The sequence below is a fragment of the Callospermophilus lateralis genome, unplaced genomic scaffold (assembly GCF_048772815.1).
Source record: "Callospermophilus lateralis isolate mCalLat2 unplaced genomic scaffold, mCalLat2.hap1 Scaffold_550, whole genome shotgun sequence".
NCBI classification, from domain to species: domain Eukaryota; kingdom Metazoa; phylum Chordata; class Mammalia; order Rodentia; family Sciuridae; genus Callospermophilus; species Callospermophilus lateralis.
Genome location: NW_027514478.1, coordinates 687,511 through 706,785, shown reverse-complemented (window position 1 = coordinate 706,785; position 19,275 = coordinate 687,511). Strand labels below are relative to the sequence as shown.

The following is a 19,275-nucleotide window of genomic DNA, read 5'->3' as shown; positions in this document are numbered from 1 at the left end:
ATAAGTTTAGTCATTAGACTAACATTTACACATTTCTTATCCTAGAACCAATAAACTTTTCCTGAGAGATTTTTTTTTTGTAACTTATAAATCAGTCTAAGATGCATCTCTGAATGAATTTAACACTTTTAATTCCTACAAATGAAATTGCTTTAGAACAACCATGAATTAATGGGAAATTATTTTTGTCAAGCATATCTAGGAAGTGAAAAATTATGTGCACTCTAAATACTTTATGTTTTTATTTTAATAATACTGAAATTTCAGACATAAATTAGTGTGATACATAGCAGCTTGAGAATGGTACTTTTCCTCAGATTCAATATTACGTGAAGTCATAATATATGAAAGAATATTCATGCAGAAAGTATTCTTTTCTAAGTATATGCATCTCTATATCTATATTTTACTAATAAAGTTTGATAAGGAAGAGACAGTTCTTTGCATTAGAAAAGATGCAAACTTCTGAAGCTGGAGATTAACTTATTATTTATTTAGGTACTGTGAAACAAATCAGGGAAATAACATAGAAACAGATGCCCATAGAAAGATGTCCTGATGACAAACTTAAATCCTTTCACAAGTTTGCTAATTAATTTTTCACAATTGTACAAATTTTTGTGGCTTTATAATTAAAAAAAAAAACACATTTCATTCCATATTCACAAGGGCGATAAATCTGAGCATTTTTATGACATTTTATCTCAGTATATGTATTATAATTTTAGAAATTCTTGCATAGAATAAAAAGTCTTCAGTTTCCAGTATTATGTGGTTTCTTAGAGTAATAAAGTTACAAAAACATGTATGTTATCAACTTGTGTAATTTTGTTGAAAATTTTTTAACATATTTTCCTATCAGTTTATTTTGGCCATATGTAAAACAAGTTAGATGTGTAAACATTTTTTTAATTTTTAAAAAGTTTTTTATTCTGGTAAATTAAATTAAATTTTGTGTTCTGCACCATTTCCTCTTCCCCCAGCAATTATCATTCTACTCTCTTCTGACTGTGAGATTTTTTTAGATCTCATGTATAAGTGAAAGCATTTGTCTTTCTGTGCCTGTCTTTATTTCATTTAATATAATCTCCTCCAGGCTGGTGTATGTTGAAATAACAAGATTTCCTTCTTTTTAAGGCTGAATAATATTCCCATTATACATAAGTACTCTGATTTTTTAAATCTGTTTATCCATTCAATTCATTTGATTGAATGTGATTCCATTTCTTGCATATTGTAAATAATACCACAGTGAATATGGGAGTGTATATGTCTCTTCAACATAATAATTTCATTTCATCTAGATATATACCCAGTAAAGGGATTGCTGGATCATATGATATTTCCATTTTAAATGTTTTGAATAATCTCTGTACTCTTTTTCATAATGACTATGTTATATTTTACATGCCCACCATCAGTATGCAAAGTTTCCCTTCCCATCCCTACCTGTGTGTATTTTCTTTTTTTTATAACAATCATTCTAACTAGGCTGAGGTGATATCTCATTGTGATTTTAATCTGCATTTCTTATTTTGAGTATTTTTTCATATATCTCTGACCATATGAATATTTGCTTTTGAAAAATATATTCAATTCCTTTGCCCATTTTTTAATTGGTTTATTTGTTTTCTTACTATGAGTTGAATATGTCATTTTAGAAATATTTTCAAAAAAGTTTTTTTTTTAAAGAGAGAGTGGAGAGAGTGAGAGAGAATTTTTTAATATTTATTTTTTCAGTTTTTCGGCAGGCACAACATCTTTGTATGTGGTGCTGAGGATCGAACCAGGGCTGCACGCATGCCAGGCAAGTGCGCTACCGCTTGAGCCACATCCCCAGCCCCCAAAAAAGTTTTTTTTATTAACAGTATACACCTAGTTATTCAGTTTTCACATAAAGATGTAAATATTTACCATTGATCATTTTTTTTTATATATTTCACTAGGCAAGTATATTTCTCATAGAAAAAAGACAGTGAAAAAACAGTGTAGCTAAATATACTTTTCAAATTTAAAATGCTATTAAAGGTTCAGGTTTTAATTTCAAGAAAATAATCATTCCTAAACAATATACCTAGGAATATTATTTTCAAAGATATCCTCCAGTTATAAGTTCCAGAATTTAAGACTTCCATTGCATCTTGCTTACATACATCCTGATGTTTATACCACCCCTAAATTGTCTTCGTACTGTTTAAATTAGTATTCTTCATATTATCATTTTTAAATGGTCCACAAATGCATTCATCCAAATGAAATGATAAAATTTTGGATTTAGGTATTGAGTGTTTAGTTTTTTAATTTAATAAAATTAAACTATCTTTTTCTTTCTAGGCACTTTGTTTAATGGCATTGCCATTTATTCCAGCATCAAACCTTTTTTTTCCTGTTGGATTTGTTGTTGCTGAGCGTGTACTGTATGTTCCTAGCATGGGATTCTGTATTTTGGTAGTCCATGGGTGGCAGAAAATTTTAAACAAAAGGTAAATTAAAATGTTTGTTCATTTAATGCTTGCTAAATATAGAATTAAATGTGACATTAAAGTATTTTAAATCTGTATTTTGTTCAGTTTTGTAAATTATACTTTTTTAACCTTTTGGGTTTTTTCATCTTACTGTTTTCTTCTCATTGTCTATGATTCAAGTTAGGAAAGCTCCACAGTACCTACTCACTCTGTCTTCTTCCCAATATTTATGTAATTTTATTTTACAGCCTGAGGCAGAACAAACTTGAGTCAGACCCAATTGAAAACAAGGATATTATTGAAACTGAAGTCACAAATGACCATTTCCACTTCCATATGCAATGAACATATAGTCATCCTTCTTAAGTGAGTCTTATTGAGTTCTCAATATATATAAACTGCATATAATAGGCAATTCATAATTTCTTGCTATCACTATCTTCATCATAAGCTTAGTTTCCTAGTTGCCTTAAACTATTAAGGAACAGTATACTTAGAAATGATTATTGTAATAAGTTTTAACCCATTGTCTATATGTATCACTAAAATTGTCAAAACAAGCAAATTGTTAATGGTTAAAAACACTAATGTTAACAATATTAAATTTAGATCTGCAACTTGAAATAGAAATGCTTACTTCTCTCACTTTCATTTTCTAGTCACCTAACCCAAAAAATTCTGATTTCTCTTTTCATTATTTTTCTAGCAAATTATCTCCAAGTACTTACATCCAGTCAACATTTTTATTTTAAAAATTTTCCCTGGTTTCTCTAAAAGGTCTTCTGATTATCTTCACTATCCATTCACTTCTATCCAGTTACTCCTTGCTGTATGTGCTCTTTGAATATTTATATTTTTAAGAGTGATAGCCACTTTCATTTTACTGCACATCCTTCATAGGTAATTTCACCCGTATCTACAGTTTTCACCACCATCTTTCAAACCTTTTCTCTTACTTTCTACCCATATATCCAAGTATACTCATTACTGATTTTTGATTACCTACCATCTTCCAAGAGTCTACCCTTTAGATTTATTTTCTCATTTAATCTTAGTACTTCCTAACTTTATTTTACAGAAGTGCAAATTGAAGCTTATATAAGTTACTTGAATTATCCAAGATCACATAGCTAGTAAACAACAGTCTTGGTTCAGATTTACATCTTACTGCTTCCAATGACCATTTTCTAAATGATTCATACTTTTTAACTCTGGTTAAGTGAATCTTTCAAAATACAAGAAATTGAACCATGGTATGGGAGCAAAAACACAAACTCAGATAACATTAATACTAAATGGAATCATAGAGATTAATGATGTATAACCATCTTTGTATAAATGAGGAATTGAGTCTCAAATAGCCTGAAGTTGTATATTGTATAAATAATTTGTATCTATTTTATTAGGAGTTAATTTTACTATGCCCTTTAATAGACAGTTCAGATTTTAAAGTATAAAATTATTCTAAGAATGTTGTAATGGCCTATGGTATAATTTTTAAGCAAAACATACTTTAAATATAGCCAGGAGGTAAGATTGACCCTTTATAAACACAGCCAGTATTCAAGTTGTAGGTAATGGTACCAAGGATGCTAAATATATAAAGTCACAATTAAAACTAGATTTATCAATTTACTGTCATTCTGAAAAAAGCTTTTGAAAGAGTTAAATGTCAGTATGAAGTTGGTCCTCTATATCTCTAGGTTTTTCATTTTCAGATTCAACAAACCACAGATTTAATATATTTCAAAATAAAAGTCACATCATTATTGACATGTGGGGACTTTTTTCTTGACTCTTTATGTAGCATTTACCTTGTATAGGGTATTATAAGTAATCTAGTGATGATTTAAAGTACAAGGTAAGCATAGGTTATATTCAAGTACTAAACATTTTATATAAAAGACTTGAATGCCTCTGGAAAGCTGGGTAGGTAGAACTATTCCTGCACAGGAACAACTGTGTCATGTAATTTAACACTGAATTTCATATTCATAATACTTTTTTTTGTGTTGGTTCTCTACAAAGTTGGGTGAATGTTAGAATTATCTTTAGGAACATTATCTTTAGGAACATTTAGCATATGTTTACCTTTCCTATAAAGTTAAATGCTTTTGATGATATGATTTTTTTTTTGGTCTCTTAAACAGTGTATTTAAAAAACTGTCCTGGGTGTGTCTATCCATGGTATTACTTACTCATGCCTTAAAAACACTCCACAGAAATTGGGATTGGGAGTCTGAATATACATTGTTCATGTCAGCCTTAAAGGTAAAGTATGGTTCAGAATCACAGGAAAGTATGTCATCAGTGATATATATAGAGAGAGGTTTTTTGTTTGTTTGTTTTTTAGCCATTTCTTAGCTGTTTTTATTTTAATCAGACATTAACTGTCAATATTAAGTCATTTACCAAAAAGTTATTGAAAATAATTTGTTCTTTATATTATTTATGGCATAAACAAATTATCTACATAGTACATGGCTGTATATTCAAAGAGTATGTTAATATTTCTTTCAGTGCTACATACATGTTGGAGTTCCACATGATAAGTAGTACTGAATTTCATTGGTTCTAAGGGTACACATTTTTTCCTAACCTGAATACCTGGAACAAGCATAAATCTTACATTGAAAGTTATCTCTAAATTAATTATTGACTTTTTTTTTCTTAATGGTTCATTAAATAGTGGTGAGTTCTATAGTTGATGTGCCTTAGACTCAATGAAATAAAATAACACAACAAACAAAAATAGAATCCTGCTATCTAAAAGATAATCAATGGTTACTAATATGGAAAAGATCAGAACTGATAGAAAGTAGTGGTAAAGCATTTCTTATAGAATGGACAATAAATATCTTAAAAAAGTTCTTTTAAAACCACAAATTTGTTTTCTAAAAAAAGTTCTTTTAAAACCACAAATTTGTTTTCTATAAAGGTTATCAGCAAAGAATTATTTTAGCTCTTCCTTATCAATGCCCATCTTCAAATCTCATAATTCTTACTTTATTTTGTCTATTTCTTTATTCTCTTTTGCCTAGCTTTATGGAATTGCTGACTGTACATAACAGATGACTGTCCTCTGGACCACAATAGTAGTTCCAGTAATTCCACCTTCTCCCTGAGCTCTGCAGACAAGTGAACCTTGAGCCCATATTTTTTGAAAATTTCTTTATTCTCACTCTCAGAACAATGGTTAAAACCTATAGTCATGGTTATAGATCAGTGGTAGAGCACTTGTCTAGCATGTGTGACACACTGGGTTCGATATTCAGCACCACATTTAAAAAGTAAATAAAATAAAGGTATTGTGTCACTCTACAACTAAAAAAAATTAAAAAAAAATAAAACCTATAGTCATAATTGATAATTCCTTGGTTGGGTATCATCCTTTGCCTGCAAGAATACCTTGCACATCTGAGAACTCTAAAAGCACACATTGACTCAGAACTTAGGGTTCCTTTTACCATAATAGAGTACTTAAATAGCTTTAAACATGTTAAGAATAAAAATAGTCATCAATACAATGTTTTAAGAACATTCTCATATTCTAATACCTTCTTTCTTGAAGGAATATGAATAGAGTAGAAATTTTCACACAGCACTATGTTTTGATTATGTAAAATTATATGTACAATTCTAATAACATAAAATAGGTGAAATTAGACTTTTGTGGTTTTAGTATATCATTAGGGGAAGAAGAGTAAATATGGTGAAGCAGTCTTCATTTGACTTCATCTCCAGGAACATCTCTATGAAACAATCCATTCCTAATAATACACCACTCAAATATCTGTGTGATTTGGAGTCATTTTTTAATATGTAATTTACTTCATTTTAATTGTATTTAAGGTAAATAAAAATAATGCCAAATTATGGAATAATGTGGGTCATGCTCTGGAAAATGAAAAGAACTTTGAGAGAGTTTTGAAATACTTTCTACAGGCGACTCATGTTCAGCCAGGTAAGCATTATTAGTAAACTGATGAATGGTTTTTGTTTTTTGGGGTTTTTTTAGAAGGAAAACAACATTTTGGGGGGAAAACATTTATATTAGATATTTGAGAATTTTTTCTTTGTTAACATAGTTGTTGGATGACAGTGAAATGTGCTTTTTGATGGAGTGCAGGATGCACAAGCTTGGTAGAAGTGATTTTAAGAGAGTAGAAGAAGAATTAGAGAGAATTCGGAAATGGAAGAAAAAAAGTACCTTTGGGGCTAATCCAGTACAGTTGGGGAAAGTATTAATGCCACGTGGAAAGACAAATAACTAGATGATGATATTGAATAGATGAGAGGAAGGAGCAATAGGGACCCAGTATCCAGATAGGATCTGGTGCTAAAGATGAGGAATTTATTCAAATTGGTACTGATAGTAAATGTGGTAACAGAAGGCACAGTATATGGATGTGGAAAGAGGCTAGAGAGTAGATGACAAGGAGGAAGTTTCTGGAGTTTTCTTTTGTTTGTTTCGGTTTTCTCGGTGAAATAGAAGGTAAAATCATTAGTAGAGAATAAAAAGGAAGAAGTGTTTGGGATTTAAGAACAGGAAAAGATATGAAATAGTGATCCAAGAATTTGCTTCATAAACTTAATGTATGTATGAATCAGAGAGTTTGTTATAAAGTATATTCTGATGAAGAGTTAGATAGAGCCTAAAATTCTGCATTTCTCATAAGTTCCCATTGATGTTAGTCTACAAATCACACTTAGAAACAAAGATCAAGGAAACTAGGAAAATAGTTTCCTATTACGTAGATTAGGAAAATAGAGTATAATTACCAGGCAACTCTGACACCCTACTTTAGATTAGTATTAATTTAAAATTAAACCAGTTGGTGTAGTTACATGTTTTTTTCCTACTACTTTTTAGCTACAGTGGTAATGAAGAATTCGATTCAAAAGAGTTAAAATTTTGTCAGACATGTATAACTAAGCAAAAAAAAAAAAAAGAATAACGGAGTGATTATAATGATGAGTTGCAGAATTTAGATTGGTTTAGAGTAGATGAGAAAGTTGGTAAGTGGTAGTGAAATAGTTACAGGATCAGCAGATTACAGTTCTGAAGAATGGATGGTCTAAGTATCAGAGTGTAGCTACAGCAGCAATATTTTCAATAGGGACATGTTCAACAGTGTAGAACTTTATTATAGTATATGTACCAAATGTGATCCGTACCCACCAATGCCATTACTTTCAATTCAGAGTAACAACCAAAAATAACCCACCACCTTAAGTGTCCTCACAGAAGTACAGAGTGCTGGGTACTGCCCCCAGTTTTTTCTAGGAGGTATGATTGTGTCTGTTGGAGCAACCTAAACTGGTAGAAAGAGGTGAAAATCATGGGAAGAAAGGCATCAAGGCCACAATATTAAATCTGTATAGATTTTGAAATGGCTAAGAATTTTGACTGTCATGATGTTGGAGGGAGCAATAGGAACCCAGTATCTAGTATGTACACTATAATATGCACACAGGGACTAGTGACTGCAACTCTGAGGGATAATGTACAATAGAGTTCAATGGCCTGATGTTTAGACAAGAGTGATTTTTAAAAGGAGTGATAATTGTCTGCAAGTGGCATCAGGGATCAAGGAGAACATCTAATCTTCTTCCAGGCCCAGTGTTACAAAGGATAAGAAAAAGAACTCAGTCAACACTTGGAATAGGTAAAAGCAAGGTAACCTTGTCTCCAAGACAAAGCCAAGTTTCAATTAGAGAAAAATTAACACAAGATTATAGAAATGGAACAATTGGTCTTTCCCTCCAGTTTTATCTCCTATAACTCTTTCATCAAGATTAGTTTTTCTTGAAATATAGGGTACACATACTGTTCTTCTACTTTGGCTCTGTTTATATTCTTCTTATTTTTTTATTTTATATATGACTGTGGAATGCATTACAATTCATATTACACATATAGAGCACAATTTTTCATGTCTCTGCTTGTATACAAAGTATATTCACACCAATTTGTGTCTTCATACGTGTACTTTGGGTAATGATCTGTTTAGATTCTTCTTGAACCTTCTCTCCTTTCTCCCTTTCCTCCCATTTACTTTCCAGCATATCCCTGCTAGACATGAGTACTAATGATCTTTTATAACCCATTTTTTATAACCCTACAAAAAAATAGGCTCTTATTCTAAATTACCTTTCCATCTTTCCACCTAAAGAAAGTATTTCTCATTTAAAATCCCTTACAACTACTCTTTTTTTAAATATATTCTCTGTAGTGCCATATTTTATTATTGAAATGTTAATTTGCTCAAAATATTTATTAAATTGCATGTAAAACATTGGATTTATCTTTTTAACTCCTACATTATCTTGTAGCATCCTATACACAATCAAGAATCACTAAATGTGGTTGTTTTAATTCATTACTTTTGAAGTCTTTTAGATTCATTCTAGGAGTTTTTAGAGAAAATTTTGATGTCAGGTTACACAGACTTTGAGACTCTTATTTAGACCCCTTCAGCCAAAGTTTTTCTCATTTTTAAATTGGAATAATAATTTTTGTCTCAGCATTGTTCTGAAGACTAAATGTGTATGTTGATAAATGTGCATAAGTGCAGTTTAATCTAGTAAACAGTGTATTTAATCACAGAATGTTGCAAGTATGGGCACTTAGTTTTAAATAATTTTCTCCATCATTATCAGTTGTCACCTTTATAGTTTTTTTAGATATACTTGCTGAACCTCTCTATGTATGACATTAGTATCACACTTTCACAATTACTGTTTTAATAAGTCATAGACTTGGGAGGACAGGTAATCAAGTTTATTAGAAATATTTATGAATAAAAAAAGCTTATAATATAAGTTGAAAGTGATATTCAGAGGCTTCTTATTCTTTGTGTGGTTTGGTTTGTTTTTTGCTATGTTCATAGAAATTTTGACAGATGAAGTGACATTATTTCACTGTATTATGAATAGTTATTGGAGTTTGGGAGAATGTAACCAAGATAGAGCTAAAAAGAATGACTCAGATTTTGTCCCAAATGACTGAATAGTAACAAGTATAGAGATGATCATTTAAGCCCTGAAATAGCATTAAGTCACACAGAGTAGGAATCCATAACATCCTAAGGCTCTTTCAATTAAAAAAAAATGTGAAAGCTTTTGTTGCATACAATGGGAATAAATTACATGATAGTCTTTGATCAGACCACATGCATGTCATGTTAGATAACCAATTTATTTTTCTTGTTTTGGTAATTGCAAGTGTATTTTTAACAATCCCAGTTCACAGTTTTGTAAATAAAGTTACAGTTACTTGTAAATCCTTTTAAAAGTCAAGAATAATCTACCCTTAAGATACATCAGAATCCTCCAATTTTTTTGTTTTGTTTTGTATTGTTTTGCCGAGAGAGCATTGGTTTCATTTTTATCTAAGTAAAAATCTTTGAAACTGTTTAATCAGAAAAGATAGTGGACCTGTTCCTTAACTTTGATATCATCAGGATGGGAATAATTTTAAAAGAGTTTTAGGAGTTTCCATCTGCTTATAAATTTTATTTTTAATTGACAATTTTGTGGACAGGGAATACTGGGAAGCAAAATAGTTTGGACATCAGTGTGAGAATTCTTGATTGCATTCTTTTGGCTAAAGCATTAGCAGGCATACACAGTTGCCTGATAATTTGCCTTCTACATCACATGTAGACAGGATGACTGAGATCACATGCAAGCCCATGGTGCTTCTAATAACTTGTCATTTAAGAGGAATGGTAAATGAAAATTAAATTTCACAGTATCTACAATTGTAATGTCATATAAAAAATCTGTGGTTTCTAAATGACAAAGTCAAGGTATTGTTACTACTTATTAGGATTTGCCTATGTTTCAAATTGAAGGAAATTCTAATTTACTCATACATGTTAATGAAAATTAAAATGTAATTACATTCTCTTCCAAGTTCTTGGATGTCCTGAATTCTATCCATGAGTCACTTGGAAATGAAGAAGTACAAATAATTATACAAACAACTCTTTCAAAGAGATTTACTATATAAAAGAACAGAGATTTTAGCAGTATAAAGATAGTATGAGCAGAGTCACATGGAGAAAATGAACATGATTCAGTGTGTAAGTAGATTGGTTGGTCTTAGATCAGAGAGGAGGTATAGAAGGGAAAACTGAGTATGTATATTCACACAGATTGGTTGAGAGCATCGATAATGGGATGAGTCATAAATTCCTCTCTGTTCTCATTTCCCTGATGAAAATAAGTTATTCAAAATTTGAGGAGAAAGAAGGAATGAAATACTACCCAACTAGGGTTCTGAAAAAAAATGAGTTTATTAGAAAAACAGTTATTGACAGACTGAGAGTATTTTTAAGATTTATAATGTCCTCATTTACATTGATTTAAAAGCAGACTAACTTATGCTATGCTTGATTTGAATAATTTACTCAGATAAACAAATTTGTACTTTGATTTCTCTATAGCTCCTTAGTTATTTAAATATCTTTGATTTTTTTCATCTTCTTACCTTTTTTTGAATTTAAATTTACTTTAGAAATAATACTATTCCCAAAATCCTTTGGGATGTTTTAACTTTATAACTTATAAAATCTTCTCACAAATTATGTCATTTTTTAAGTCTTATTAAGTAGCCATTTTATTGCTAAAGGATATCTAATTGCTATCTTTTGTTCTTTGAGAAAATGGAGCTACTTTATTATAATATCTGAAGTCTGCATTGATGGCAATAACTTCTTAGTATTCCACCTAATTCCGGTGGGTTATAATTTGTTTTATTTTTTTTATCTTAAGTAAATAACCTCTTTCTTTTCTAAACCTGGTTGAGACTTATTTTAGTACAAGTACTCTGCTGACCTCATTATTTACATTTTCTTTTTATACATTTCCCATTTAACTTTTTGTTAGATTAAATTCATTACTGTATAACTTTTTCACGTTCTATATATCCTTCGTTTTTACTATACATGTTTCTTTATAACAAAAACTGTGGATTTAATTGATGTTAAAATTAAAAAACAAATCAGTTCTATAAAAGCAAAGATTACCTACTGTGTATTTTTATACACACTTGATAATTAGATAATTTTTCACTCCTGGCTCTAAAGCAGAATTCCCTTTGAAACTTTTTAAAAACAGGTATTCTAGTTTGCAAGTAGGATTGCAATGACTAGTCTGAAGTTTTTTTGTTTTGTTTTTGCTTTCTTAACCCTACTGACTCCATAAGACTGGGCAGTACATCTAAAATGAAAAACTCCCTTACCTCCAACTTTATCCCCCAGTTCTCAAACCAAATTTATACTACATCTGCCATTTTTTATACAGTACACACAGTTGACAACCTGAAGCATAATGTAGCAAGATCTTAGGACTGTTGCTCTCCTCCTAGGGGAATACCCAAAATGGATATGCCTTGGCCCCTATGTGTCCTGGGAGTTGCAGTCAGAGAATTATTCCACAATTGCAAAATCGTCGGTGTCACAGGCAAGTAGTATTCACCAATTGAAACCTTGTCATGTCTGTTAGATATTCTTGTTGAATAAAAATTGTCTAATTTAAGATCTCTCTTCCTTTTATCTTTGTTCCAAACCTTTGAAGTATTTACTGGGAAGTGTATCTTTTTAAAACTAATATGCATTGAGTCCTCATATTTTTCTTTTCCTGAAAAAAAATTGATTTTATTTTTCCATTTTGAAAAATGAGGCATAATTTCCTGGCATTCCAAAGTTAACATAATCTTTTTGTAAGTTTTTAATGAATTATATAGTGTTGTATCATCATTTAAGAGAGAAGGGCCACAGCATCTTATGTAATACTGTTTTCCTGTATTCCATTATTCTGTCATTACAGTCACATTCACACAAATTTTTAAAAAGCTTATCACAAAATCCTTTTAGTCTCTAACTTTTATACATATTTGTTAGCTATAACACTTGAGCTAATTCTAGGACTCATGATGATCCTTTTCACTTGCAGAATTGAACCATATGTTTTTATTGAATTCCAAAACTATGAGATTAAGGAAATAGAAATAAGCTTTAGTATAAGATAGTAAAATATAGTGAACAATGTAGTAAGGTAATGTCATCATGACCTATGTTGTCCTAACCCTTTAGAGAGTGATTGAAATAGATTTTTCATGTTAAATACATTTTCTGCATTCACATTGCTATACATGATTTTTTAGTATACCATTCATCATAAGTTATACCAAGTTATGTTAAAAGAAGTTCAGAGAACCAGGCATGGTGGCATCCTCTGCCTATAATCCCAGCTACTCAGGAGGCTGAGGCAAGAGGATCATAAGTGTGAGCCAGCCTCAGCAACTTAGTGAGGCCCTAAGCAATTTAGCAAGCCCCATGTCTCAAAAGTAAAAATAAAAAGGGCTGAGGATATGGCTCAGTGTTAGTGCCCCTGGGTTAAATCCCTACTACCAAAAAAAAGAAAAAGAAAAAAGTTCAGAGCAGAGAAAAAGCAAGATCTGTTTCCCTCTTTTGTATTTTTTACCTAATTTATTTCTAGAAGCATGTCTTCTCAGTAACCTTGAATACTATTATACCTCTCAATGAATGATTTTTTTTCTTTTTAGATGATATTGGAGCCCACATGAATGTTGGAAGAACTTACAAAAATTTAAATAGAACTAGAGAAGCTGAAGAATCTTACATGATGGCTAAATCACTAATGCCTCAAGTAAGTTGTCATAATTTAATCTATTGTTTCATGTCTCCTCTGTGTCCATGTTGAATAGTATTATTTGGATGGGAAATCTTTTTCTTCAGTTTGTTCATATAAAATGTAAGGTGTCTTACAGAATTTTCTATTTCTATAGAAAGTGTTATAAATGATTACATTTACTTTTCTAGCTAACTTGATGTTTAATTATTTTTATAGTCTATTTATAGTCTTTTATAATCTATATGAGGAGGATTTTGTATACTTTAAGCAATAAATTCAACATTTTTCCTATCCAAAAAATGAAAATGTGATAAAATAGAATGTCTCTGTTGCTAAATTGTTTTAATCACTTGTTAGAATGATACAAGCAGAAAATTCATCAGATATAACAATATAGTATCAAAGATGAAAGATCTGTTTAGAAAACAATTTGTGCTGCAGATTTCTCATTAAATAGCAATATTAATGATTGGATACTTTAATAAGTTTTCTAAAAATAAAGTTGGACCACATATCCTGAGGATTATTTCAATTCTGAAATGATATGTTAAATTTATACTTATAGGTTTTTTAATCAGATAATTTATTGTGTTCGTTAAAAAATTGGATCCATCTATATTATATGTAATGACCTTTATTTAACCTGAATAATCAACTGACTAGAACATGTATTTATCAAACAAGTTAGTTTTTAGTATAACTCTGAAATAAAATGAACTGTCCTCGGGAAATATTTTGCTGACAAAAAAAAAATGACAAAGTGTACAGTTGGACTGAGAGGCAGGAGATCTGGGTTTTTTCCTGTTCTGATGCCAGTTTTTTAAGAAATCTTTGTCCTCTAAAATATCTGATTTATCTGACTTTAGAAAAAGTAGATATGGGGGCTGGGAATGTGGCTCAAGCGGTAGCGCGCTCGCCTGGCATGCGTGCGGCCCGGGTTCGATCCTCAGCACCGCGTACAGACAAAGATGTTGTGTCCGCCAAATACTAAAAAATAAATGTTGAAGTTCTCTCTCTCTCTCCCTCTTTCTCACTCTCTCTCACTCTTTCTTTAAAAAAAAAAAAAAAAAGAAAAAGTAGATATGAATAAAAAGCTATCAATGGTTGCATTTAGCTGGCATGAATGAAAAATTGTCCTTTAATGCCACAAAATTTTACATTTTATGAATATTACACATGTTCACTTTCACATTTTTATATTTAATTTGATACATTAGTAAAACTGGCAGCATAATGTTACTGTTTTCTGTATTACTTTAAATAAGCCCCTAGGAAAACTTACTTTTTATCTTTATTTGGTACTGAAATATCAAATAATGAAAATGCCTTTTCTTCTAAACAGATTATTCCCGGTAAAAAGTATGCAGCTAGAATTGCTCCTAACCACATAAATGTTTATATCAATCTGGCCAACCTTATCTGAGCAAATGAGTCCCGGTTAGAAGAAGCAGATCAACTTTATCGACAAGCAATAAGTATGAGACCAGACTTCAAACAGGCCTACATTAGCAGGTATCATAGTTCACTTTAGAGCCATCAATGTAGAAGATTGAAGCTGTATCTGCATGTACATCTTGACTAAATTTGGCATGTTTTTCTTTTAGTTACTTGACTCCAAATACATAGAGAGATTATAGCTTATTTGAGAATGACAATCAAATTTGATTAATTTGAAATTGACAAGGGAATCCCTTGTTTTGAAATAGCTAACTTAAGTTTTATATGAAGGAAAGGGTAGAAAAAGCTCCTTCTGTTTCATTTTCTTATCATCACTGAAATCTTTTTCTTTTTTTCCCATCTAAAATATCTAGAACTTATATTTTCTATTAGCACCTTCTGTTATTCAACTCTCAGAAACTTTCTTAAGTAAATTTTGAGATTTAACTGGTTATTGATTTCTTTAACCACAAAGAAACCTTGGTAGTTTTCTAACATCACATGTTCAGTCTTATGTACTTTCTCATGTAGGTGTTATCATTTGTATACTTTGGGGAAAATGACTGTTAAACTCTGTTTTGCAGCCAGACTAGGAAAACTAACCACTGTTTTTATAGAAAAAGTGCATTCAGAATTTAACTTTTTGAGATATAATTTATTTTTAAATTGGAGGTTCTCTTTTTCAGCCTTATCCAGTATTCATTGTCATGTGTTCATCCATAAAGAATTATTCAATAATCTCTGCATTTAAAAAATAACATTTTAGATTAATTCTTAGAAGTTGTTTCAGTGAAAATATTAGTAAAAATATTTTTGAGCAAAACTAAATTTAAGTTCTCTAGCAGTAAATAAAACTAGATTAGAAAATTGATGCAATGATTTTATAACTGATCCCCAATTCTAGATGTGTTTCTTAGTTATCTGCAGGTGGCACTATTTCCCTTCTACCCTACAAGATCAACTTTTTTGAAATTCCTTTTTTCTTTTAATGTTCATTTTATAGTGTACTTTTAAGGATAGTAAGTTAATATAAGGAGTTACAAATTTCAAATGCTCTGTTCATTTGTATAGTGAGATTTGTATCATAGATTTGAAAACTGTATTATTTTTTTCTACAATCACATTTATTTTTCTTTTTCAAATGCTTTCTTCATTATCTGAAAAATTTACTGATCTCCCACACTTGATTATTATTACTTGATTAGACTCATTTTTCTAATGTAGTCAAGTCTGTTTCATTTTAAGATATATTCAAAGAATAGATTTTCTCTGTTCCCCTTTTTTGAGTGCCTCTCCACATCTAACCTAAAGTCAAGCATATGTTTTCTTTCTGTAATAATATTTGAAAATATATCCAGCCTAATTTGCCGAACTATGGAGTTCAGACTTGAGAGCAGCTTCAAAATGTTATTTTTGTTTTTGAAGAGAACTTTTAAGAGACTAAATTAAAAGAAGTAATGAAAGCTGTATGTGGAAAGGCTTCAAACTTGTAATAAATGGTGTCTACTAACTGACATATAATGTTTTACATAAACCTCATGTTTGATTTTTTTACATAGGGGAGAATTACTTTTAAAAATGAATAAACCTCTTAAAGCAAAGGAAGCATATCTTAAAGCACTAGAACTGGACAGAAATAATGTAGATCTTTGGTACAACCTGGCAATTGTATATATTGAACTTAAAGAACCAAATGAAGCCCTAAGAAACTTTAATCATGCTTTAGAACTAAATCCAAAGCACAAATTAGCATTATTCAATTCTGCTATACTAATGCAAGAATCAGGTATGTTTTCTCAATATTTCTATAATTATAATTTGATATACAGTAAAACATTAACTTAAACTTTATTACCCATAATAAACATTTTGTAGAGGTAGTTTATAACAAAATTGTATATAAATGGCATAGTAAGAATATTTAAAATACTTGAATTTTACTTTAGACTCTTTTTCAAGTAAAATGCACTGACATGAGAATACTAATTATTCATTTTCCAGTATGTGTTAAGACTAATTTTTAGGCAGTGTGTTAAACAATATCTAATTAATGTGTTTGTTAATTTATTCATGTAAGCATAATATAATGCCGCAGTCCGGCTGCAGCAAAATAACCAGGGGGTGAGGAGCAACTTGTGTGCATTGTTACAGCAGGAGTGTAGCCATTTATTGTAGGACAGGAGGGGTATATATACATTACACACAGCTTATCTAAATTAACATAAACTAGATACGGCGGTCAACCAATAAGGAATCTCCACACTTAATGGCTCGCTGGCATTACTTCACATTACTTCCCTCTGGCAAAATGCCAGGCGCCATCTTGACTTGTTTACAGATCCTAACAATATAACCTCTTTAACATAAATAACATTAGAGTTTACTTTGATTTACAAGATAAAATACTTATATTTTATATATCTAGTTTTGCTATTTTTGAGGTATTATTATAATTTCCTATATTTCCTACAATCCTGCAAAACTAAATTATTAATCACAATAATTTTCTATCTTTTACCCATATGTTGTATAGAAATGTTTGTTGTCCCTCTCAAGGCAGAATATATGATTATAATCTCTTTAAACTTTATGTTGGAAAGATCTTTTTATTTGTAATTGCTGTTTATTTCTTAAATGTTTTTCTTAAAACATTTACAAAAAGGAAAGAATCATAAAATTATAATATTTTTAATATGCTCACTTTGACCAACAGATTCTGTTTACTAAGTTATAAATAAAGCTACTCCCAACTTCATATAGCTATATTAGTAACTGAAATCTAGTGATTTATTTTCAAATTTTCCATATTCATCAATGTATAATTTTTAGTAAAACTAATGGTTTGTAAAATAATGATCATGAAGGCTGCTCATTATACAATATAAGATTGCACCCTAAAGTGTATAGTTGTAGAACTGAAAAAAATCTTATTTGCAATAGAAATTATCTCAGTAAGTATTTGTTTTTCAGATCCTAATTTTAAAGCCTAATAGATATTGTTTATTTTTGCCCTTGAAATTTCCTAAAAATTTTGAAATAATATGCCAGAAAACTGAGTTAATAATTCTGAAACATTTTTAACAATAAGTTACTTTTTGCTGGGCATTTTTACATATATATCATAGTAATTCTTGTAAAATTCAGTAAGTTAACCCAGAGACGTTAAGTAACTTGTTCAGTATATAAAATCATAATTTAAGAAAATCAAGAGTGATGTCTTTTTTTGGGAATTCATACACCTTTGTCCTCTTAATTCTGTATTCTTCCTTTGATATTTCCTTGTAGATTCTTAACTTTGAAAGGATTTTTTTCCCTTTTGGCTTCTGAAGCACTCTTACTACTTTAAAGGAAAGGAAATGATCTACCATTAAATATGTCAGTGTTTCAAGCATATTTATCTTTCCAATGAAGAGAGAGATTTTTTGCTTTTAGTTTTTTATTTAAGGTATAGAAATTAGTTGCTTTGGTGCTATCTTTTTTAATCTAATTAAATATTTGAAAATGACTGTGTTCTTTAGATGCAATTCATTTGATGATGATATTTTATTATCTTTTTTAAAAAAAATGATTCCTAGGTGAAGTTAAACTCAGACCTGAAGCTAGAAAAAGACTTTTAAACTACGTAAATGAAGAGCCACAAGATGCTAATGGCTATTTCAATTTGGTAATGCTTGCCATGGATGACAAAAAGGACACTGAGGCAGAGATTTGGATGAAGAAAGCTATAAAATTACAAGCTGATTTCAGAAGTGCTTTGTTTAATCTGGCTCTCCTGTATTCTCAGACTGCAAAAGAATTAAAGGCTTTGCCAATTTTAGAAGAGTTACTGAGATACTACCCTGATCATATCAAGGGTCTCATTTTAAAAGGAGACATTCTGATGAATCAAAAGAAAGATATACTTGGAGCAAAAAAATGTTTTGAAAAGATTTTGGAGATGGATCCAAGCAATGTGCAAGGAAAACACAATCTTTGTGTTGTTTATTTTGAAGAGAAGGATTTATTAAAAGCTGAAAAATGCTTGGTTGAAACATTGGCATTAGCACCACATGAAGAATATATTCAACGCCATTTGAGTATAGTTAGGGATAAAATTTCCTCATCTGGTTTTGTAGAACGGCCAGTATTCCCAGCTGATAAGACTTCAGGTGAAGAAGGAGACAAACTTCCAGCTGAAAATATAAAAGAAATCAGAAGTGAATCCAGACCAACACAGATAATGAAAACAATTGAATCTAAATCCAAAAAACAATTAGCAAAAAATGCAGACAAAGAGACCCCCCAAAAAACAACAAAAGACATCAAAGAAATTGAGAAGAAGAGAGTTGCTGCTTTAAAAAGACTAGAAGAAATTGAACGTATTTTAAATGGATAATAGCATTATTCTTTATAATGTGACATTGGTATCAAAAACATCAATCTATATCATGTGATTGCTTGTACTGGGAGCTTTGAAAAATATCAAGAATATGTAACAGTCCATCATGGGCTGCCTCTACATTGGATCAAAATAAGATTTTTCATTAAAGACCTGTCTTACCCTAAGATATGTGTCATATATGATATGGCAGAAGTTTTTAGTTTTGGTTAACAAATCAAAAATTTCAAATTATAGCTGATCAATTTGTGACTTTGATTATAGAAGGAAAATTTTTCTGGCAGAATAATCTTTACTACTCTGACTTAAAAATAGTTTGAGGCCTGAATG

The 19,275-nt window shown here is 30.4% G+C and overlaps 1 pseudogene; it reads left to right on the top strand.

Annotated features, from left to right (window-relative positions):
* The window catches only part of LOC143389216 (protein O-mannosyl-transferase TMTC3-like), a 43,477-nt pseudogene extending 24,535 nt beyond the window's left edge, over nt 1-18,942 (top strand).
* The last annotated feature ends 333 nt before the right edge of the window (nt 18,943-19,275 follow it).